The sequence below is a fragment of the Aquarana catesbeiana genome, linkage group LG01 (genome assembly GCF_042186555.1).
Source record: "Aquarana catesbeiana isolate 2022-GZ linkage group LG01, ASM4218655v1, whole genome shotgun sequence".
NCBI classification, from domain to species: domain Eukaryota; kingdom Metazoa; phylum Chordata; class Amphibia; order Anura; family Ranidae; genus Aquarana; species Aquarana catesbeiana.
The window spans coordinates 727,267,601-727,291,412 of record NC_133324.1 but is presented as its reverse complement, the minus strand read 5'-3'; positions in this window follow the sequence as shown (position 1 = coordinate 727,291,412).

The window sequence follows — 23,812 nt, the reverse complement described above, 5'->3', positions numbered from 1 at the left end:
CACATCTTGACCTGGCAATATTGTGCCACTCTTCACACTCCAAATCTGTCAGATTGCGAGGGCATCTCCTGCTGGTTGGGCCATTCCAAAACTTTAATCTTCTTCTGGTGAAACTATTCCTTTGTTGATTTGGATGTATGGGTCGTTGTCATGCTGAAAAATGAAGTTCCTCTTTATGTTCAGCTTTCTAACAGAAGCCTGAAGGTTTTGTGCCAATATTGACTGGTATTTGGAACTGTTCATAATTCCCTCTAACTTGACTAAAGCCCCTGTTCCAGTTGAAGAAAAACAGCCCCAAAGCATGATGCAGCCATCACCATGTTTCACTGTGGGTATGGTATGGTTCTTTTGGTGATGTGCAGAGTTGTTTTTGCACCAAACATATCTTTTGGAATTATGGCCAAAAAGTTCAACCTTGGTTTCATCAGATCATAACACATTTTCCCACATGCTTTTGGGAGACTTCATATGTGTTTTTGCAAAATGTATTCAGGCTTGGATGTTTTTCTTTGTAAGAAAAGGCTTCCATCCTGCCACTCTACCCCATAGCCCAGACATATGAAGAATATGGGAGATTGTTGTCACATGTACCACACAGCCAGTACTTGCCAGATATTCCTACAGCTCCTTTAATGTTGCTGTAGACCTCTTGGCAGCCTCCCTGACCAGTTTTCTTCTCGTCTTTTCATCAATTTTGGCGGAAGGTCCAGTTCTTGGTAATGTCACTGTTGTGCCATATTTTCTCCACTTGATGATGACTGTCTTCACTGTGTTCCATGGTATATCTAATGCCTTGGAAATTATTTTGTACCCTTCTCCTGACTGATACCTTTTAACAATGAGATCCCTCTGATGCTTTGGGAGCTCTCTGCAGACCATGGCTTCTGTTGTAGGATGCGACTAAGAAAATGTCAGGAAAGACCTACTAGAACAGGTGAACTTTATGTGGGGTTAATTAGAGACACTTTCAATGATGACAGGTATGTACTGACTCCTATTTACACAAGTTTGAATGTGATTGCTTAATTCTGAACACAGCTACATCCCCAGTCATAAGAGGGTGTGCACACTTAATCAACTACATTATTTTAGTTTTTTAATTTTACTTCCCCCCTAAAAGATTTCAGATTGTTTTTTAATTGAGTTGTACAGTTTAAAGGTCACATTAAAGCTGGAAAAAGTTCTGAAATGATTTATCTTTGTCCCATTTTTTAACATCACAGAAACCTGACATTTTAATGGGGTGTGTAGATTTTTTATATCCACTGTAGCTAGCAAAATAAAGTAGAACTACTGGCAAAATTTTTTCTTGATGCCAACATGGCAGCATACCAGTGATAGAGATCCGCCTCTCTTCCACTCCTTCAGGACCAGTGAATAGCATAAAGGAGTAGTTAGGCCCCACCCCATTCTTTTTTTTTCCCTCATACCTCCACGCACCAGTGAAGAGTAAGCAGTACTATGTCCCCACCTCTGCCTCAGTGCAGCATCCTTCTGGGTTCCACCTTTCCCAGAATGCAGTCCCAACGCTCAGGCTGCTAAATGCGCTAAATAGCCTGGGAGCCCCTTCTATGGGTCTTGATGGGGCCCTGCAGTGTTTCATCTTTAGGAAAGAAATCTGCCATTAAGTGTCTGCGGGCTGAGGCTTGGAGAGGCCAGTTCATTCCTTCACTCTTTCGGTCCCTTGTATCTTACAGGGCTGCCTATCCCTTATTATCCTTTTCAGTCTCCCTATGTGTTCTCCCTTTTACCTTGGTCTTTTTCTTTTTCCGTGCCTCCCACGTCTCCATTTTTTGGATAGTATTTGCCCTCTTGCTTGCCCTTGTGGGGTCTGGACTGTGCTGCCGGGGGTGTCCTTGGCCTCCCTTTAGGGCGAGAGTGGCCCCCAGGACCGTTTTTCTGTACTGGAGGCACTCTTGATGATGTCATCGGGTCGCACAGCATGCGCACTGGCTGGCAGGAATACAGACTGCCATTTTACTTTTGGGAAAAGGCTGCAGGGAGGGATAGAGTCCCGGGGGGTTCTCTAGTTTTCCGGGGGCAATTTGAGGGACTTGAGGTTTGGTCAGAGAGAACCTCCTTTACCTGGCTCTGGATTGTCATTCCTTCTGGTTCCTGGGACAGGCAAGCTTTCTTTTGATGCCCCCTGCTGTTTGTTTTCAGGTATGACACCCCCTCAATAAAAAAAAAATGCGTGTGTATGTACAGTATCTCACAAAAGTGAGTACATCCCTCACATTTTTGTAATTTTTTTATTATATCTTTTCATGTGATAACACTGAAGAAATGACACTTTGCTACAATGTAAAGTAGTGAGTGTACAGCTTGTATAACAGTGTAAACTTGCTGTCCCCTCAAAATAATTCACAGCCATTAATGTCTAAACCACCGGCAACAAAAGTGAGTACTCCCTAAGTGAAAATGTCCAAATTGGGCCCGATTAACCATTTTCCCTCCCCGGTGTCATGTGACTCATTAGTGTTACAAGGTCTCCAAGACCATACAGCGGTTTAACAGGATAGGTTCCACTCAGAACAGACCTCGCCATGGTCGACCAAAGAAGTTGAGTTTACATGCTCAGCATCATATCCAGAGGTTGTCTTTGGGAAATAGACATATGAGTGCTGCCAGCATTTTTGCAGAGGTTGAAGGGGTGGGGGGTCAGCCTGTCAGTGATCAGACCATATGCCGCACACTGCATCAAATTGGTCTGCATGGCTGTCGTCCCAGAAGGAAGCCTCTTATAAAGATGATGCACAAGAAAGCCCACAAACAGTTTGCTGAAGACAAGCAGACTAGAATCATGGATTACTGGAACCATGTCCTGTGGTCTGATGAGACCAAGATAAATGTATTTGGTTCAGATGGTGTCAAGCGTGTGTGGTGGCAATCAGGTGAGAAGTACAAAGACAAGTGTGTCTTGCCTACAGTCAAGCATGGTGGTGGGAGTGTCATGGTCTGGGGCTGCATGATTGCTGCCGGTGTTCTGCCGAGAAAGTTCCTCTCGGCGGATAAGGACCCCCCTCTACTGCGCAGGCACAGCGCTTGCGCAGTAGGAGCCGGCGGAAATAGCCGAAGCCAAATAGAAGAGAAATCAGCTGTACACGGCGCCTGTAAGAGGGCCCCTCGCGGGCTCTCTTCGCTCGCCACGCTTCGGGCATGGCCTCGCTGCGCTCGGCACTTTTTTATTCTCCCTCTAGGTCCACTTGGATGGTGGGGCTTGAACCTGGACCCAGGGCGCAGGCGCCGGGTACAGCTGATTGAAGTTTTTCAGCTTCGGCTATTTTCAGCGGCTCCTAGTCATTCGTACTGCGCAAGCGCAGCGCCTGCACAGTGCAGGGGGGTCCTTATCTGCCGGGGGAGCTTTCTCGGCAAGACACTGGCACTGGGGAGCTACAGTTCATTGAGGGAACCATGTATGCCAACATGTACTGTGACAAACTGAGGCCAAGCATGATCCCCTTGCTTTGGAGACTGGGCCGCAGGGCAGTATTCCAAAAAGATAACAACTCCAAACACACCTCCAAGACGACCACTGCCTTGCCAAAGAAGCTGAGGGTAAAGGTGATGGACTGGCCGAGCATATCATCCCCCTTTGGGGCATCCTCACACGGAAGGTGGAGGAGCTCAAGGTCTCTAACATCCACCAGCTCTGTGATGTCCTCATGGAGGAGTGGAAGAGGACTCCAGTGGCAACCTGTGAAGCTCTGGTGAACTCCATGCCCAAGAGGGTTAAGGCAGTGCTGGAAAATAATGGTGGCCACACAAAATATTGACACTTTGGGCCCAATTTGGACATTTTCACTTAGGGGTATACTCACTTTTGTTGCCAGCAGTTTAGATATTAATGGCTGTGTGAGTTATTTGAGGGGACAGCAAATTTACACTTTTATACAAGCTGTACACTCACTACTTTACATTGTAGCAAAGTGTCATTTCCTCAGTGTTGTCACATGAAAAGATATAATAAAATATCTACAAAAATGTGAGGGGTGTACTCACGTTTGTGAGATACTATATATATGTGTATACATATATTTGTATGTGTATGTATATGTATGTATCTGCAATAATTTGTTTATTCCCTTTAGACTTTTTGTTTAAAAACAAAAAAAAGGAAGAACACGTTTTCATTTTTTTGTTACGAATATATATTTTTCTTTTCTCTTTCATATCTAAGCCTTTCTCTCTCTGGCGCTATTTTCCTTTTAAGCTATCCTTTTTTTTCAGCTGGCCATCCTATTTGTCCTCAAACCATGAGTCAGTCACCATTTATGCAAAAGACCCTCAAATTCAAAGGTGGGGAATAGGGATGAGCTTCGAGTTCGAGTCGAACACATGTTCGACTCGAACATTGGCTGTTCGCAAGTTCGCTGAACAGCGAACAATTTGGGGTGTTCGCGGCAAATTCGAATGCCACGGAACACCCTTTAAAAGTCTATGGGAGAAATCAAAAGTGCTAATTTTAAAGGCTTATATGCAAGTTATTGTCATAAAACGTGTTTGGGGACCTGGGTCCTGCCCCAGGGGACATGGATCAATGCAAAAAAAAGTTTTAAAAAAGGCCGTTTTTTCAGGAGCAGTGATTTTAATAATGCTTAAAGTCAAACAATAAAAGTGTAATATCCCTTTAAACTTCGTAGCTGGGGGGTGTCTATAGTATGCCTGTAAAGGGGCGCATGTTTCCCGTGTTTAGAACAGTCTGACAGCAAAATGACATTTGAAAGGAAAAAAGCCATTTAAAACTGGGCATGGGGGAAGGCTCCCGCTCTTCTCTTCATCCTCTTCTCTTCTTCATCTTCTTCTTTTCTTCTCTTCTTCTCTTCTTCATTTTCTTCTCCGGGCCGCTCCGCATCCATGCTGGCATGGAGGGAGGCACCCGCTGTGTGACGGCGTCTCCTCTTCTGACGGTTCTTAAATAACGGGGGCGGGGCCACCCGGTGACCCCGCCCCCGTCTGACGCGCGGGACATGACGGGACTTCCCTGTGGCATTCCCCGTGACGTCACAGGGAAGTCCCGTCAAGTCACCGTGCGTCAGAGGGGGCGGGTTCACCGGGTGGCCCCGCCCCCTGTTATTTAAGAACCGTCAGACGAGGAGACGCCGTCACACAGCGGGAGCCTCCCTCCATGCCAGCATGGATGCGGTGCGGCCCGGAGAAGAAGATGAAGAAGAGAAGAAGATGAAGAAGAGAAGAAGAAAGAAAGATGAAGAAGAGAAGAAGATGAAGAGAAGAGCGGGAGCCTCCCCCCATGCCATGGGGGTGGAGCGGCCCGAGGAGAAGAAGATAGAAGACACAGCGGAGAAGATGCTGGATGAGAACGCCGGAGGAAGAACCAGAAGAGCCAGAAGAACCAGAAGAAGAAGAAGATGAAGGAAGATAGAAGAAAGAAGAAAGAAGAAAGAAGAAAGAAGAAGCATTTAACTAAAGGAATTGTCAAAAACTGTCTCTTGTCATTTTTAACATTTTTGACAGTTTTTTAGTGAAATGGTAGGGGTACTTTTGTACCCCCTTACCATTTCACACAGGGGGGGCTGGGATCTGGGGGTCCCCTTGTTAAAGGGGGCTTCCAGATTCCGATAAGCCCCCCGCCCGCAGACCCCCACAACCACCGGCCAGGGTTGTGGGGATGAGGCCCTTGTCCTCATCAACATGGGGACAAGGTGTTTTGGGGGGCTACCCCAAAGCACCCTCCCAATGTTGAGGGCATGTGACCTGGTACGGTTCGGGGGGGCGCTCTCTCGTCCCCCCCCCTCTTTTCCTGCGGCTTGCCAGGTTGCGTGCTCGGATAAGGGTCTGGTATGGATTTTTGGGGGGACCCCACGCCGTTTTTTTTTTTTTGGCGCGGGGTTCCCCTTAAAATCCGCACCAGACCTGAAGGGTCTGGTATGGAATTTAGGGGGACCCCCACGTCATTTTTTTTTTAAATTTTGGCCAGGGTTCCCCTTAATATCCATACCAGACCTGAAGGGCCTGGTATGGAATTTAGGGGGACCCCCACGTCATTCTTTTTTTAAATTTTGGTTCGGGGTTCCCCTGTGGGGAATTCCCATGCCGTTTTTATCAATGAACGTCTATGTGTATTGTCGGGCCGGCAATGCAATAGCCGCGAGTAGTTTTAAATGACTTTTTTCCTTTGAAATGTCATTTTGCTGTCAGACTGTTCTAAACACAGGAAACATGCGCCCCTTTACAGGCATACTATAGACACCCCCCAGCTATGAAATTTAAAGGGATATTACACTTTTATTGTTTGACTTTAAGCATTATTAAAATCACTGCTCCTGAAAAAACATCAGTTTTTAAATTTTTTTTTTGCATTGATCCATGTCCCCTGGGGCAGGACCCAGGTCCCCAAACACTTTTTATAACAATAACTTGCATATAAGCCTTTAAAATTAGCACTTTTGATTATTCAGGTTCGTGTCCCATAGACTTTAACGGTGTTCGCGTGTTCCAACAAACTTTTTTCCTGCTCGTATGTTCTGGTGCGAACCGAACAGAGGGGGTGTTCGGCTCATCCCTATAGGCCAGGTTAGACATGAGCCTTAGCTTATACTATTTGAGATTGCAAGTGTCGACTATGTCAGCAATAACAAGGCTTAAATAGGCAGGAAACCCTTTCGTTTGCACAAATTGTGAAGACATTCATGAGGATTCAACCACCGAATCTTTCCCAGTGAAATCTATCGGTGTTGCTGGATTTCATATCAATTCAATGATTGTGCTTGGTTTAGGACATTACCTACCTAAGCAGCATCTATTACAAGAACTTCAAGCAGAAGGCTGTCTGAGATTAAAACTCTTATGCCGCGTACACACGAGCGGACTTTACGGCAGACTTGGTCCGGCGTACTGGATTTCGTCGGACAATTTGATCGTGTGTGGGCTCCAGTGGACTTTGTTTGCTCAAAAGTTGGACGGACTTAGATTTGAAACAAGTTTTAAATCTATCCAACGGACTCTTCTTTCTAGCGGACAAACCGGTCGTCTGTGTGCTAGTCCGACGAACTCAAACTGACGCATGCTCTGAAGCAATTACAAGACGGAAGCGATCGGTCTGGTAAAACTAGCCTTTGTATTGAAGCTAGCACATTCCTTTCTGTGATCTTTTAATACAGCGCTTTTTTTGTATTTATAATGCGAGAGGAATGAAGTTGTTTTTCTGCTTTATATTCACACAGAGTTCTCACAAACTACTTTCTTCATGATTTATCCTCATGCCATGACTAATATGATATTTGTAAAAAGCCAGATCTCCATAAATAAAAACTTTTAAATTAGATTTTGGACTCATCTTTATTTTTTTTATTGATTACAACACTTATCTATTTTACAATGTGTGCTTAATTATACCCACATTTTTTTTTTTTTTTGTGTGTGGATTTTCAAGTTACCACAATAACCTTAATATTTTGTGTTGTTTTAATGAACCTTAATGAGGTTGTTGTCCCTTGTTCATTAGACATAGGGGGTGTATTTTACAAAGGCAAATTCATTTTTCACTACAAGTGCAAATTCTATTTGGAATTGCACAGAAAGAGCATTTTGAAGTGCCTTCGTTGTGGATCCGAGGGGCACATGCAAGGAACCCCCCCAAAAAAAAAAACTTTTTATTGCACATGATTGTATGTTAAAATCAGCAGAGCTTCATTTCATTTCAGCTCTTCCCCTCAGATTTACAGCAACTGCACTTCCAACAAGTGCACTTGCTGTGCAATTTCTAAAGTTCACTTTTCACTAGTACTTTTCACTTGATTTTAGAAATGATTTAGCCTTTTGTCAAAAACACACATAGGGGTTGATTTACTAAAGGGAAAAAGACTGTGCACTTTGCAAAGTGCAGTTGCCCTCTGCAAGAGCAGTTGCTCCAGAGCTTAGTAAATGAGCAGACGCTCTGCTGACTTCCATCATCCAATCATGTGCAAGCAAAAATGCTGTTTTGCGAATTTTCCTTGCACAGGATTGGGTACTCTTTGCAAAGTCAAGCCTTACCTCATTTCTGAAGCTCTGGAGCAATTGCACTTGCAGAGGGCCCTCTGCAAAGTGCACAGTCTATTTACTTTTCTTAAATCAACCCCATAGTCTTTTTGACCTGTACGGTAACTTGCCAAAGATATATACAATCAGCGCAAACAAAAATGAAATCAACCTAATTGCAAACTGAACACTTAAGGGTTAACACCAAGCCCAAATAACATAATAAACAAACAATATAAAGTGCAGCGCAAAATCATATGAGAACTAAAGTCCTATATGGAGCAATACTGCTCTTCTGTAATCTTTCATCTTGTTATAAGACACCACAAGCTCTTCACCGTTACTGAGCATATAAACTGCTTACCAGATTGAAGATCAAATAGGCATAATTACCACTGATGCTGGATACACCCGGATCAGATGATCTGATGGTCTTTAATGATAACCGGCAGCTTTTCCTCCAATGCGACAGGTGAAAAAATCCCTCCAAGGTGCGATATAGCAGGAAAAAAAAGGGGACATCTAAGAGTGTTCCGTATGGTTCAATTGGTTATTATTTTATTTAACAAATCAGGATACAATCCATAAAAGAGCGCATATAGGTAACGCTATTTAAAACCAGTAAAATCACGAGCGGGGGGCGGAGTCTTACGTCACCCGCTGTCATCTCACAGCTGTTCGGACGCGAACAGTCTGTTTTGTCTCCGCTCTTGAAGTTTTTATCTGCTCGTGATTTTACTGGTTTTAAATAGCGTTACCTATATGCGCTCTTTTATGGATTGTATCCTGATTTGTTAAATAAAATAATAACCAATTGAACCATACAGAATGCTCTAATAGGGCGTACACACGGTTGGACTTTGTTCGGACATTCCGACAACAAAATCCTAGGATTTTTTCCGATGGATTTTGGCTCAAACTTGTCTTGCATACACATGGTCACATAAAGTTGTCGGAAAATCCGATCGTTCTGAACGCGGTGACGTAAAACACGTACGTCGGGACTATAAACGGGGCAGTGACCAATAGCTTTCCTCTCTTTATTTATTCTCAGCATGCGTGGCACTTTGTCCGTCGGATTTGTGTACACACGATCGGAATTTCCGACAACGGATTTTGTTGTCGGAAAATTTTATCTCCTGCTTCTCCAACTTTGTGTGTCGGAAAATCCGATGGAAAATGTCCGATGGAGCCCACACATGGTCGGAATTTCCGACAACACGCTCCGATCGGACATTTTCCATCGGAAAATGCGACCGTGTGTACGGGGCATTAGATGTCCCCTTTTTTTTCCTGCTATATCGCACCTTGGAGGGATTTTTTCACCTGTCGCATTGGAGGAAAAGCTGCCGGTTATCATTAAAGATCATCAGATCATCTGATCCGGGTGTATCCAGCATCGGTGGTAATTATGCCTATTTGATCTTCAATCTGCTAAGCAGTTTATATGCTCAGTAACGGTGAAGAGCTTGTGGTGTCTTATAACAAGAAGAAAGATTACAGAAGAGCAGTATTGCTCCATATAGGACTTTAGTTCTCATATGATTTTGCGCTGCACTTTATATTGTTTGTTTAATAATGTAAGGTAACAAAAAAATCCATTTATTGTGTTAAAAAAAAATTAGGAAGGCAACACTGGAGATACTTTTAGAATCTGTGAAACCTTTTGTCCCCCAGGACACACAGCAAGTTTTAGGACAAGAAAATTGGTATCTTGCGACTAGGGAGGACAGGGAGCACAGTCAGACCAGACAGAAACCAGGCAATCACTTTTGAGTCTTCCATGGAGCCTTCCCTGCACGCTTCTCTGCAGCCTTCCCTCCATGCTTCTCTGCAGCCTTCCTCAGAGGTTGTGCCTCTGGTGGTGTACTTGGGGAAGGAGGAGGAAGAGGAGGAGTTGCTTCATCTGCCAGATATGTGGTAGCAGTAAGCTCCCCTCTCAAGCCCTTCTGAAATACCTGAAAAATCAGACCCTCACAGAGGAGGCGTTGGCCCTTTTCCAACTCCAGCAATCTGATGGCTATATAGGTGCCATACGCCTCCTCTGCATTGGGTGGTGTACTCAGGATTTGGCTTGCTTCCTGTATGAGGGCTAGGGATTCCTGCTCAGTTTGTGTCATTCTCCTGGGCCTTTGGTGGAGAATGCGGAGGGGAGGCACCTGACACTCCGTGCGGCTTCTACTTGGCCCAGCCACAGCCTCCTCCTCTCTCCCACTGGTCAAGGCCTCCTCCTCTCTCCCACTGGGCAAGGCCTCTTCCTGGCTGAGGTCATCCTGTGTCAAAACAAGGGACATAGTTGTAATTTTGTGTTACGCAATCACACACAATTTTCAGCTCATGACTTGCAAATATAATTATCAACAAATAGTAAAGGCTATCTATTTGACACCACCATTATTTCAGGTGATCAACAAGAAGTATATTTTTGGCCACTACTGTCTAGTGATATGTCTACATATTAATATTTGTGCTGAAGTCATTTTTTAGGAAGCACTTAAAAAATTAACACGTTAACATCATTAATAACATTTACACAATCACAAATTACACAAAAAAAGATACCTGGCTGAAGCTGGGCGCATCAACTTCATCAATGCTGAAAAGGCCCAGTTCTTCCTGGGACTCCTCAGCTGGGGTGGAAGTGGATGGAGGGCTGGAGGGAAGAGTGGAGGGAAGGCTGGAGGGAAGGGTGGGGGGAAGGGTCGAAAGTGATTGCCTGGCTTCGGTCTGGTCATCCAGGAATCGCATTTTGTGGTAGTACCACAACTTGGGTACATATACTTGGTCAGCTGCTGCACCGGATCTGAGCGACTCCTGGATTTTATTGTGTTTCCGCTTATACATGTTTCGCAAGATACCAATTTTCTTGTCCACAAACTTGAGGTCTGCCTGGGGGACTCGAGTCTTCACAAATTCTAAAAGTGTGCCCAGTGTTGCCTTCCTTACATCCCTATTATAATATAGTGGGTGTTTGACCTCCAACAGGTTTTTCTTTTCCTGATAGAGCTCAATAAATTGGGACAAAAATTCTTCCTCTTTAAAGGGATTCATTGTTTCTGAAAGACAAGACACCAGATCAAAACTAATGTCAGTCACAAATCACAGGATTATTTTGGTTTGTAATCTAGGGGACACATACATACACACACACACCAAACACACACACCCCCACTTTAATCTTACCTACGTTTCTGACGCTCGCTACTTCTGCATGGACATACGTAGGCCATCGTAATAGCTTTATATACACTGCGTATGTATCATGCTCCGCCAGCGTCGCCTGCCCCTGACGTTCTTTAGTACGATTTGTCCCCGCCCCTTCACTGTTCGTTGCGCAGTGGGAGTAGATAGCTAAAGATGGCGGAGAGAATCAGTGGAAGTAGCGTGGAGGAAAGCCCGGAGCTACAACCATGCACATCCCGGAGGAGATATAAGACCACCAACATGGCTTTTGAAGTGATGGTGGAGATGGTGTCCATATTGAGAAGGGAGGACCATGATGGGAAAAAAGGACCGTACACACGACCGAATATGCGTAAGGACAAAATAATGTCCTCAACTGTCACCGCTCTAGAAGCAAATTTGGCACTAAACGGTCGAAAGAACAATTGAGGAAGCGGTGGTCTGACATCAAAACTCGGGAGCCAGAACAATATTGGCGAATGAAGAAGCTGCTTAAAAAAAGTATGTACTTGTTGTGTTTTCCTATTGAGATACTTAACTTGCATGCTGATCCATATTTTTTTACTTTCTACAGCATCGTTCGTAAAGACCGTTCTTTGTAAAATACATATGATACTTTAGAAAATTATGTTATTTTTTCGCCAAATACGATGGGACAGGGTTGAACATACATTTATGTCTAGATAATTCCCACAATTTGTTGATATGCTGTAGATGTGTTGGAAAATATAATGCTTCTTCAAAAATGATTCAGTGTAATGTAAGGACAGGACACAGCAGATGTTTAAACATCTGGACTCACGAGCACTATAGTGTACTATGTGACCATAAATAAATTTTAGAGGGGTAATACACATAGGAGATCATTGAGGTGTCTGCATCTGTGAAACTTGCCAGAAAATGTGCATTGTTTATAATTGTTGTTCAGAGGGAATGTTCATAAAGTCTTCAAAATTTTTGATGACAAAAAAAGGCAATTGGCCACAACTTCTAACCAACATTTCAGAGTATTTGATAAAATCTGAACTATCACTGTGTTTTAACTATACCTTTTGTTCAATTATCATAGGGTAGAAAAGACTCAGACAACAGTCCAAGGATCCCAGGACCCCCCCAAGTCACCAGCCTGAGGCAGAAGATACCCCAAGACCACGCCCACCCGACGACCTGGAGGAAGGAGAGGTTGAGGAAGTGTGCGAGGTTTCAAGCCCACCAAGTGAGTGACTGACACCCCAGCTTAAGTTAATGTATTGGCGTGCATATTGTAACCCTTGTTTTTATTCACTCATTTTAGGTGAGTTTCTGGTTGTGGAAGGCCAAGCGGCAGAGCCATTCACCACAGACAGTGCCCAAAGACTGATTGGCCAGATAATGCTGTGGAATGGCCAAATAGATAAAATGCGTGACCAAATTCACAGCATGCAACTTCGCCTGGACTCCATGCAACAGGAAATGAAGAACATGATTGATGTTTTGGGCAGAATATAATAACGTTTTTCCAAAAAACATCAATCATGTTCTTCATTTCCTTGTGAAGTTTGTTTTCTCTTGAAAATTGTTTTGAATTTTTTTTGGTGCTACCCAAATTTACATTATGATGCACACGGTGTGTCATCATGTGCTATCTTCCATCATGGGTTCTCAATGTACTTGTTTTGTATTTGCAACCCCTTCATCCTCCAAATTATTTTGTGGTGATAGGAACAAAAAGGGATTGCACACACAAAACACGTACATTGCTCACCACATGTTGACTTCACCCTTATGTAATGCTCAATTTTGAGCATATTCAAAATGAACGATTTCCAAGGGTGACATCACATGCACCATTCTTTAAATGTTGAACTTTGTAAGTTCTTTAATGTTTTGGTATGTTTTTTAAAACACTGTTGTGAAAGTAAATATTTTTATCAAGGTCTATTTTTGCAAAAATATGCCTTTAACCACTTGCCGACCGCCGCACGACTATATACGTCGGCAGAATGGCACGGGCAGGCAAAAGGACTTACATGTACGTCCTTGCCTGCCCGCGGGTGGGGGGTCCGATCGGACCCCCCCCCGGTGCCTGCGGCGGTCGGCAAATGTCCCCCGGCGATCGGTGGTGAGGGGGAGGCCATCCATTCGTGGCCCCCCCCTCGCGATCGCTCCCAGCCAATGGGATCATTTCCCTGCCTCTGTATTGTACACAGAGGCAGAGGAAATGATGTCATCTCTCCTCGGCTCGGTATTTTCCGTTCCGGGCCGAGGAGAGAAGACTGCAATGTGAGTGCACAACACACACACACACAGTAGAACATGCCAGGCACATATTACACCCCGATCCCCCCCCCGATCGCCCCCCGATCCCCCCCCAATCACCCCCCCCCCCTGTCACAAACTGACACCAGCAGGTTTTTTTTTTTTTTTTTTTTTTTTTCTGATTACTGTATTGGTGTCAGTTTGTGACAGTTACAGTGTCAGGGCAGTGAGTGTTAGGCCCCCTGTAGGTCTAGGGTACCCCCCTAACCCCCCCTAATAAAGTTTTAACCCCTTGATCACCCCCCGTCACCAGTGTCGCTAAGCGATCATTTTTCTGATCGCTGTATTAGTGTCGCTGGTGATGCTAGTTAGTGAGGTAAATATTTAGGTTCGCCGTCAGCGTTTTATAGCGACAGGGACCCCCATATACTACCTAATAAATGTTTTAACCCCTTGATTGCCCCCTAGTTAACCCTTTCACCACTGATCACTGTATAACCGTTACGGGTGACGCTGGTTAGTTTGTTTATTTTTTATAGTGTCAGGGCACCCGCCGTTTATTACCGAATAAAGATTTAGCCCCCTGATCGCCCGGCGGTGATATGCGTCGCCCCAGGCAGCGTCAGATTAGCGCCAGTACTGCTAACACCCACGCACGCAGCATACGCCTCCCTTAGTGGTATAGTATCTGTACGGATCAATATCTGATCCAATCAGATCTATACTAGCGTCCCCAGCAGTTTAGGGTTCCCAAAAACACAGTGTTAGTGGGATCAGCCCAGATACCTGCTAGCACCTGCGTTTTGCCCCTCCGCCCGGCTCGGCCCAGCCCACCCAAGTGCAGTATCGATCGATCACGGTCACTTACAAAACACTAAACGCATAACTGCAGCGTTCGCAGAGTCAGGCCTGATCCCTGCGATCGCTAACAGTTTTTTTGGTAGCGTTTTGGTGAAATGGCAAGCACCAGCCCCAGGCAGCGTCAGGTTAGTGCCAGTAGCGCTAACACCCACGCACCGTACACCTCCCTTAGTGGTATAGTATCTGAACGCATCAATATCTGATCCGATCAGATCTATACTAGCGTCCCCAGCAGTTTAGGATTCCCAAAAACGCAGTGTTAGCGGGATCAGCCCAGATACCTGCTAGCACCTGCGTTTTGCCCCTCCGCCTGGCCCAGCCCAGCCCACCCAAGTGCAGTATCGATCGATCACTGTCACTTAAAAAAACACTAAACGCATAACTGCAGCGTTCGCAGAGTCAGGCCTGATCCCTGCGATCGCTAACAGTTTTTTTGGTAGCGTTTTGGTGAACTGGCAAGCACCAGCCCCAGGCAGCGTCAGGTTAGTGCCAGTAGCGCTAACACCCACGCACGCACCGTACACCTCCCTTAGTGGTATAGTATCTGAACTGATCAATATCTGATCCGATCAGATCTATACTGGCATCCCCAGCAGTTTAGGGTTCCCAAAAACGCAGTGTTAGTGGGATCAGCCCAGATACCTGCTAGCACCTGCGTTTTGCCCCTCCGCCCGGCCCAGCCCAGCCCACCCAAGTGCAGTATCGATCGATCACTGTCACTTACAAAACACTAAACGCATAACTGCAGCGTTCGCAGAGTCAGGCCTGATCCCTGCGATCGTTAACAGTTTTTTTGGTAGCGTTTTGGTGAACTGGCAAGCGCCAGCGGCCTAGTACACCCCGGTCGTAGTCAAACCAGCACTGCAGTAACACTTGGTGACGTGGCGAGTCCCATAAGTGCAGTTCAAGCTGGTGAGGTGGCAAGCACAAATAGTGTCCCGCTGCCACCAAGAAGACAAACACAGGCCCGTCGTGCCCATAGTGCCCTTCCTGCTGCATTCGCCAATCCTAATTGGGAACCCACCACTTCTGCAGCGCCCGTACTTCCCCCATTCACATCCCCAACCAAATGCAGTCGGCTGCATGAGAGGCATTTTTATGTCCTCCCGAGTACCCCTACCCAACGAACCCCCCAAAAAAGATGTCGTGTCTGCAGTAAGCGCGGATATAGGCGTGACACCCGCTATTATTGTCCCTCCTGTCCTGACAATCCTGGTCTTTGCATTGGTGAATGTTTTGAACGCTACCATTCACTAGCTGAGTATTAGCGTAGGGTACAGCATTGCACAGACTAGGACACACTTTCACAGGGTCTCCCAAGATGCCATCGCATTTTGAGAGACCCGAACCTGGAACCGGTTACAGTTACAAAAGGTACAGTTACAAAAAAAGTGTAAAAAAAAAAAAAAAAAAAAAACACAAACAAAAATATAAAATAAAAAATAATAGTTGTCGTTTTATTGTTCTCTCTCTATTCTCTCTCTCTCTATTCTCTCTATTGTTCTGCTCTTTTTTACTGTATTCTATTCTGCAATGTTTTATTGTTATTATGTTTTATCATGTTTGCTTTTCAGGTATGCAGTTTTTTATACTTTACCGTTTACTGTGCTTTATTGTTAGCCATATTTTTGTCTTCAGGTACAGCATTCACGACTTTGAGTGGTTATACCAGAATGATGCTTGCAGGTTTAGGTATCATCTTGGTATCATTCTTTTCAGCCAGCGGTCGGCTTTCATGTAAAAGCAATCCTAGCGGCTAATTAGCCTCTAGACTGCTTTTACAAGCAGAGAGAATGCCCCCCCCCCATCGTCTTCCGTGTTTTTCTCTGGCTCTCCTGTCTCAACAGGGAACCTGAGAATGCAGCCGGTGATTCAGCCAGCTGACCATAGAGCTGATCAGAGACGAGAGTGGCTCCAAACATCTCTATGGCCTAAGAAACCGGAAGCTACGAGCATTTTATGACTTAGATTTCGCCGGATGTAAATAGCGCCATTGGGAAATTGGGGAAGCATTTTATCACACCGATCTTGGTGTGGTCAGATGCTTTGAGGGCAGAGGAGAAATCTAGGGTCTAATAGACCCCAATTTTTTCAAAAAAGAGTACTTGTCACTACCTATTGCTCTCATAGGGGATATTTACATTCCCTGAGATAACAGTAAAAATGATTAAAAAAAAAAAAAAATGAAAGGAACAGTTTTAAAATAAGATAAAAAAGCAAAAAAATAATAAAGAAAAAAAAAAAAAAAAAAAAAAACCACCCCTGTCCCCCCTGCTCTCGCGCTAAGGCGAACGCAAGCGTCGGTCTGGCGTCAAATGTAAACAGCAATTGCACCATGCATGTGAGGTATCACCGCGACGGTCAGATCGAGGGCAGTAATTTTAGCAGTAGACCTCCTCTGTAAATCTAAAGTGGTAACCTGTAAAGGCTTTTAAAGGCTTTTAAAAATGTATTTATTTTGTTGCCACTGCACGTTTGTGCGCAATTGTAAAGCATGTCATATTTGGTATCCATGTACTCGGCCTAAGATCATCTTTTTTATTTCATCAAACATTTGGGCAATATAGTGTGTTTTAGTGCATTAAAATGTAAAAAAGTGTGTTTTTTCCCCAAAAAATGCGTTTGAAAAATCGCTGCGCAAATACTGTGTGAAAAAAAAAAAATTAAACACCCACCATTTTAATCTGTAGGGCATTTGCTTTAAAAAAATATATAATGTGTGGGGGTTCAAAGTAATTTTCTTGCAAAAAAAAATAATTTTTTCATGTAATCAAAAAGTGTCAGAAAGGGCTTTGTCTTCAAGTGGTTAGAAGAGTGGGTGATGTGTGACATAAGCTTCTAAATGTTGTGCATAAAATGCGCAGATGGCACAAACCCCCCCCAAATGACCCCATTTTGGAAAGTAGACACCCCAAGCTATTTGCTGAGAGGCATGTCGAGTCCATGGAATATTTTATATTGTGACACAAGTTGCGGGAAAGAGACAAATTTTTTTTTTTTTTTTTTTGCACAAAGTTGTCACTAAATGATATATTGCTCAAACATGCCATGGGAATATGTGAAATTACACCCCAAAATACATTCTGTTGCTTCTCCTGAGTACGGGGATACCACATGTGTGAGACTTTTTGGGAGCCTAGCCGCGTATGGGACCCCGAAAACCAAGCACCGCCTTCAGGCTTTCTAAGGGCGTAAATTTTTGATTTCACTCTTCACTGCCTATCACAGTCTCGGAGGCCATGGAATGCCCAGGTGGCACAAACCCCCCCCAAATGACCCCATTTTGGAAAGTAGACACCCAAAGCTATTTGCTGAGCGGTATAGTGAGTATTTTGCAGACCTCACTTTTTGTCACAAAGTTTTGAAAATTAAAAAAAGAAAAAAAAAATTTTTTTTTTTGTCTTTCTTCATTTTCAAAAACAAATGAGAGCTGCAAAATACTCACCATGCCTCTCAGCAAATAGCTTGGGGTGTCTACTTTCCAAAATGGGGTCATTTGGGGGGGGTTTGTGCCACCTGGGCATTCCATGACCTCCGAAACTGTGATAGGCAGTGAAGAGTGAAATCAAAAATGTACACCCTTAGAAATCCTGAAGGCGGTGATTGGTTTTCGGGGTCCCGTACGCGGCTAGGCTCCTAAAAAGTCCCACACATGTGGTATCCCCATACTCAGGAGAAGCAGCAGAATGTATTTTGGGGTGCAATTCCACATATGCCCATGACCTGTGTGAGCAATATATCATTTAGTGACAACTTTGTGCAAAAAAAAAAAAAAAAAATTGTCACATTCCCGCAACTTGTGTCAAAATATAAAATATTCCATGGACTCAACATGCCTCTCAGCAAATAGCTTGGGGTGTCTACTTTCCAAAATGGGGTCATTTGGGGGGGGTTTGTGCCATCTGCGCATTTTATGGCCTTCAAAACTGTGATAGGTAGTGAGGAGTAAAATCAAAAATGTACGCCCTTAGAAATCCTGAAGGCAGTGATTGGTTTTCGGGGCCCCGTATGCGGCTAGGCTCCCAAAAAGTCCCACACATGTGGTATCCCCATATTTAGGAGAAGCAGCTAAATGTATTTTGGGGTGCAATTCCACATATGCCCATGGCCTGTGTGAGCAATATATCATTTAGTGACAACTTTTTGTAATTTTTTTTTTTTTTGTCATTATTCAATCACTTGGGACAAAAAAAATGAATATTCAATGGGCTCAACATGCCTCTCAGCAATTTCCTTGGGGTGTCTACTTTCCAAAATGGGGTCATTTGTGGGGGTTTTGTACTGCCCTGCCATTTTAGCACCTCAAGAAACGACATAGGCAGTCATAAATTAAAGGCTGTGTAAATTCCAGAAAATGTACCCTAGATTGTAGGCGCTATAACTTTTGCGCAAACCAATAAATATACACTTATTGACATTTTTTTTACCAAAGACATGTGGCCAAATACATTTTGGCCTAAATGTATGACTAAAATTGAGTTTATTGGATTTTTTTTAGAACAAAAAGTAGAAAATATCATTTTTTTTCAAAATTTTCGGTCTTTTTCCGTGTATAGCGCAAAAAATAAAAACGGCAGAGGTGATCAAATACCATCAAAAGAAAGCTCTATTTGTGGGAAGAAAAGGACGCAAATTTCGTTTGGTTACAGCATTGCATGACCGCGCAATTAGCAGTTAAAGCGACGCAGTGCCAATTTGTAAAAAGTGCTCTGGTCAGGAAGGGGGTAAATCCTTCCGGGGCTGAAGTGGTTAATAACGTTAAAAAAAAAAAAAATTTACACCAAAAAAATATGAAAAAACAAAAAAAAAATGCACCTTTCAATGTGCACACAGTAAAAAGTTTTTACTAATACAATGTGTGTGGCTGATTATTTCTAAAAAAAAAATTTCTATTTTTTTGGGTGGTTACAGTGACAAAGGGCCTGATTAACTAAAGGTAAATGCACTTGCCACTACTACAAGTGCACTAGGAGACAGACAAAACTAAATGCAAACAAGAATAAAAACAAGATATTTTTGATCAATTTTTTTTTATTGTATTTTTTGTTAAAATTAAAGCTGTTGCTGAATAGCAATGGCTCCCCGACCATTAAAATAAATAACATAGCGCTCATGCACTTGATGTGCGGTTCGGGGGGCCAAGCCAATACGGCCAATTTGTAGGCCTGTCATTGTTGTATCTTGTTCCAGTCTGGCCTCAGGCCCAACAGAAGAAATATATGTAGCTGAATGTCTCCTTAAAAAGTTATGTAGGATGCAGCAAGCAAGTATGACGTAATTTAGTTTATAGTCCACCAGATTAATTGCTGACAGGAACAAACGGAACCGGCTGGCCAGAATCCCAAAGGCATTCTCCAGAACTCTTCTTACTCTGGCCAGCCAGTAATTAAATACCCTCCTCTCAGGGGTGAGTGTCCTTTGGGGTAACGGCCTCATCAAGTGCTCACCAAGAGCAAACGCTTCATCAGCGATAAAAACTGAGGGGAGTCCATCAACATTCTGGTCATCAGGTGGCAATCCCAGGCCACCAGTCTGGAGATGCTGGCACAGCTCGGTCTGTGCAAAGACTCCTCCATCAGACATCCGGCCGTTCTTCCCCACATCCACAAACAGAAAGTCCAAATGTGCCGAGACCACCGCCATCAAAACTACACTATGGAACCTCTTGTAGTTATAGAAATAAGACCCCGAATGCGGTGGTGGCACAATCCGGACATGCTTCCTGTCAATCGCCCCGACACAGTACTGGTGACCCCACAATAGGGATAAAACTTTTTCCCAGAAGAGAGTTTAATAAGACTCGTGGCCACTCATTACAATTAGAAGAAAAGAGGTTTAACCTTAAACTACGTAGAGGGTTCTTTACTGTAAGAGCGGCAAGGATGTGGAATTCCCTTCCACAGGCGGTGGTCTCAGCGGGGAGCATTGATAGCTTCAAGAAACTATTAGATAATCACCTGAATGACCGCAATATACAGGGATATGTAATGTAATACTGACACATAATCACACACATAGGTTGGACTTGATGGACTTGTGTCTTTTTTCAACCTCACCTACTATGTATGTAACTATGTAACAGTTGGGAAAGTCCCAACGGTCAGCGAACTGGAAGGCCACAGTCTGCCATTCCTGTGACATGGAAGGAAACTGTGGAGTGAAAAAATAAAAAAACATTAAGATAAGGACTTTTAAACATAACTTGTACATCAGATTACACAAAAACATTAGTGAACAACAGCAGTCAAACATTATTAATATGTGTGTTTGTAATTTAAATTGTAAAAAACATAAGGCCCACTTATAAGATTAATCACCCCCTCTGATGGCCCATTGATCCATTTGAATGTGGGGGAGGGGTTCTAATTAGGTTAACAAACACACCTGACTGTTTAAAACATTTGTGGGGTGGGGGAGGGGTTCTAATTAGGGTCAAAAACACACCTGACTGTTTAAAACATTTGTGGGGTGGGGGAGGGGTTCTAATTAGGGTCAAAAACACACCTGACTGTTTAAAACATTTGTGGGGTGGGGGAGGGGTTCTAATTAGGTTAACAAACACACCTGACTGTTTAAAACATTTGTGGAGTGGGGGAGGGGTTCTAATTAGGTTAACAAACACACCTGACTGTTTAAAACATTTGTGGGGTGGGTGAGGGGTTCTAATTAGGTTAACAAACACACCTGACTGTTTAAAACATTTGTAGGGTGGGGGAGGGGTTCTAATTAGGGTCAAAAACACACCTGACTGTTTAAAACATTTGTGGGGTGGGGGAGGGGTTCTAATTAGGTTAACAAACACACCTGACTGTTTAAAACATTTGTGGGGTGGGGGAGGGGTTCTAATTAGGTTAACAAACACACCTGACTGTTTTAAACATTTGTGAGGTGGGGGAGGGTCAAAAAAGACAATGGAGCAGACAATATACATTGTTCAAGGGACTATAGGCTAGAGATATAAATGGACCCAGGATTGAATGCTTGGGAGGTTATTGAAGGTAAATATGCATGTGGGGCAATAAATGATTAATGTCCAAAAACAGGCATGCATGAAGATAAAGGGGACATTCACAGCATATTGAAAGCATGGCAATTAGGTAAGGAGGACATTTATACAATACATTAAAAAACATTTAATACATATCATGTAATGTTAAAGGATAAAACTTACCTTCATATAGTCCTTCTGCAGGACCTGAATGATGGCAGAACAAGTCTCTGGGATTATTATCCCCAGAGCCTGGGGGGAGATGCCTGTCGAGAACTTCAAGTCCTGAAGACTTCTCCCTGTCGCCAAGTAACGTAACGTGGCAACTAGCCTCTGCTCCGCACTGATGGCTTGCCTCATGCAGGTATCCTGCCTGCTGATATAGGGGGTCAGTCATCCGGAGATAATTCCTGAAATCCTCAGGATTATTCTCACGGAGCTCACGAAGCAAAGGCATGTGCGAGAATTGGTCCTGCTGGCGCAACCAATTCTTCATCCATGAACTCCTCCTCGCCCTGTTCATGGACTGGACTCGGGTCAAAGTATTAACTCCAACACCAAGTCCCCACGCAGCACGAACTCGAGAACGAGTACGTCCAGGCGACATGGCTTCAAAACGGTCGGCTGGTCAAACAAACAAACTTATAACAAACGCACTGAAGAACAGCAGGCCTATGAAGAACGACCTGAAAATCAGGAACGAGCGGACCAGAACGGCCTGCAAGGCAGGTTACGAACTGACCAACACGCACTAAAAAGCAGATACAAACCTCACAAGCACACACTGAAACGAAGAAAACGATCAAAATAAGCTGAAGTGTGAAAAGCGCAAATCATCTCTAACCAAACTTCTACTAACACGAGATAAACACGAGATTAGCAGAAGGAGCCCAAAGAGTGCCGTAGTGGGGCTTGAACTTCCTTCATACGTCACTGCGTTCACAACCAGCGGACTTTTGCAATGATCGTGTGTGGCCAAGTCCGTCCCTTTTTAAGTCCGGCGCAAGGAGCCGACAAAGTCCGGCGAAAAGTCCGCCGAGCAAAGTCTGCCGTAAAGTCCGCTCGTGTGTACACGGCATTAGACCCCTTTCACACTGAGGCATTTTTCAGGTGCTAAAGCGCTAAAAATAGCACCTGAAAAATGCCTCTCAATGTTCCCCAGTGTGAAAGCCTGAGTGCTTTCACACTGGGGTGCTGAGCTGGCGGGACGTCAAAAAAGTCCTGTAAGCAGCTTCTTTGAGGCAATTGTACACACCGCTCCTAAAGCGCCCCTGCCCATTGAAATCAATGGGCAGCATCGCCGAAGTGCCTGCAAAGTGCCGCGGCAGCAGCTCTTTGGGGGCGCTTTTAACCCTTTCCTCGGCCACTAGCAGGGGTTAAAAACACCCCGCTAGCGGCCAAAAAGCACAGCTAATATGCTGGTAAACTAGAGGCGCTTTACCGCTAACGCAGAGGTGCTGTCAGTGTGAAAGGGCTCTTAGAGCTTCAGAGAAAAATATTGTTTTCTTTCCAGAAGGAGTAGAGTTGCGTCCTGTAGATCATCTTGTATCAAGGGTAGCAACAGCCTTCCATCAGACAGTCATCTGAGCGTTGCCTAACTTTCCAGAGGATCACATAGGAAAGTCACACAAATAGGACGTGTCCAGAACTTGAAAGAAGTTTCTATCCACAATTGATGAGGAAAACCGCCTAGGTTAAAGGAATTATTTCAAAGGGTACAGGTACCATCATCCCAAGTATCAAGTTCAAGGAGAGGAAGGGGGAGGGGGACGGCCGCAGTTAGCTGCTCCTGTCAGCCAATGTCTCCACCCCCCAACAGGAAGAAAAAGGGGGACTATTGCGGTACTCAGTATAACTATGTACTAAACAAGGAAGGGTAAAGAGGGGAATAACAGGTTTTGTAAAATTTCAATTTCAATAGAAACAATGTTAAAAAATTACTACAATATCACATACAGTTGCAATTTGAAACAAGGACAACATGTACAACCATATGGATTACACCCAATTTTTGATGGTAGATAAATATAGCTTGAATTCTCGACCGGTTTCGCGGTTTTCACCGCTTCCTCAGGAGAGCCATATCTATAGTGCAACATAAAATAGTTGTAATAAATACAAACAACTCAACAAGTGTATAATGAAGTTATTATCACAGCAAAATTATTAATGATACAATAAACCATTACATACAGATTGTAAACAATAAGGATAAGCTCACCCGTTCAGGGATTCTCTGTGGGTATGTAAGGCCCCATGTAATTCCCCCTGCGGCGGACACAGGGGATGGCAAACAGCCTCTGGTGGATGAATTTTGAATGATTAAATTATACAGATCACCAGACTAAAATATCCAGAAAAAGATGGAATGTAGGAGTGCCAGTAATAACTATCAAAAATTCCGAAACCATTGTGCAAAGAATTTTTTGTGATGTTGCTTGAAAATAAAAGTGCGGAGGAAAAGGGGAAGAGAAAAGGGGGAGGGGGGGAGGGGACAAAGGGGGGTGAGGGAGGGAACAGTGGGGGGTCAAGAGGAAAAAAGAGCCCAGTAATTCCATATAT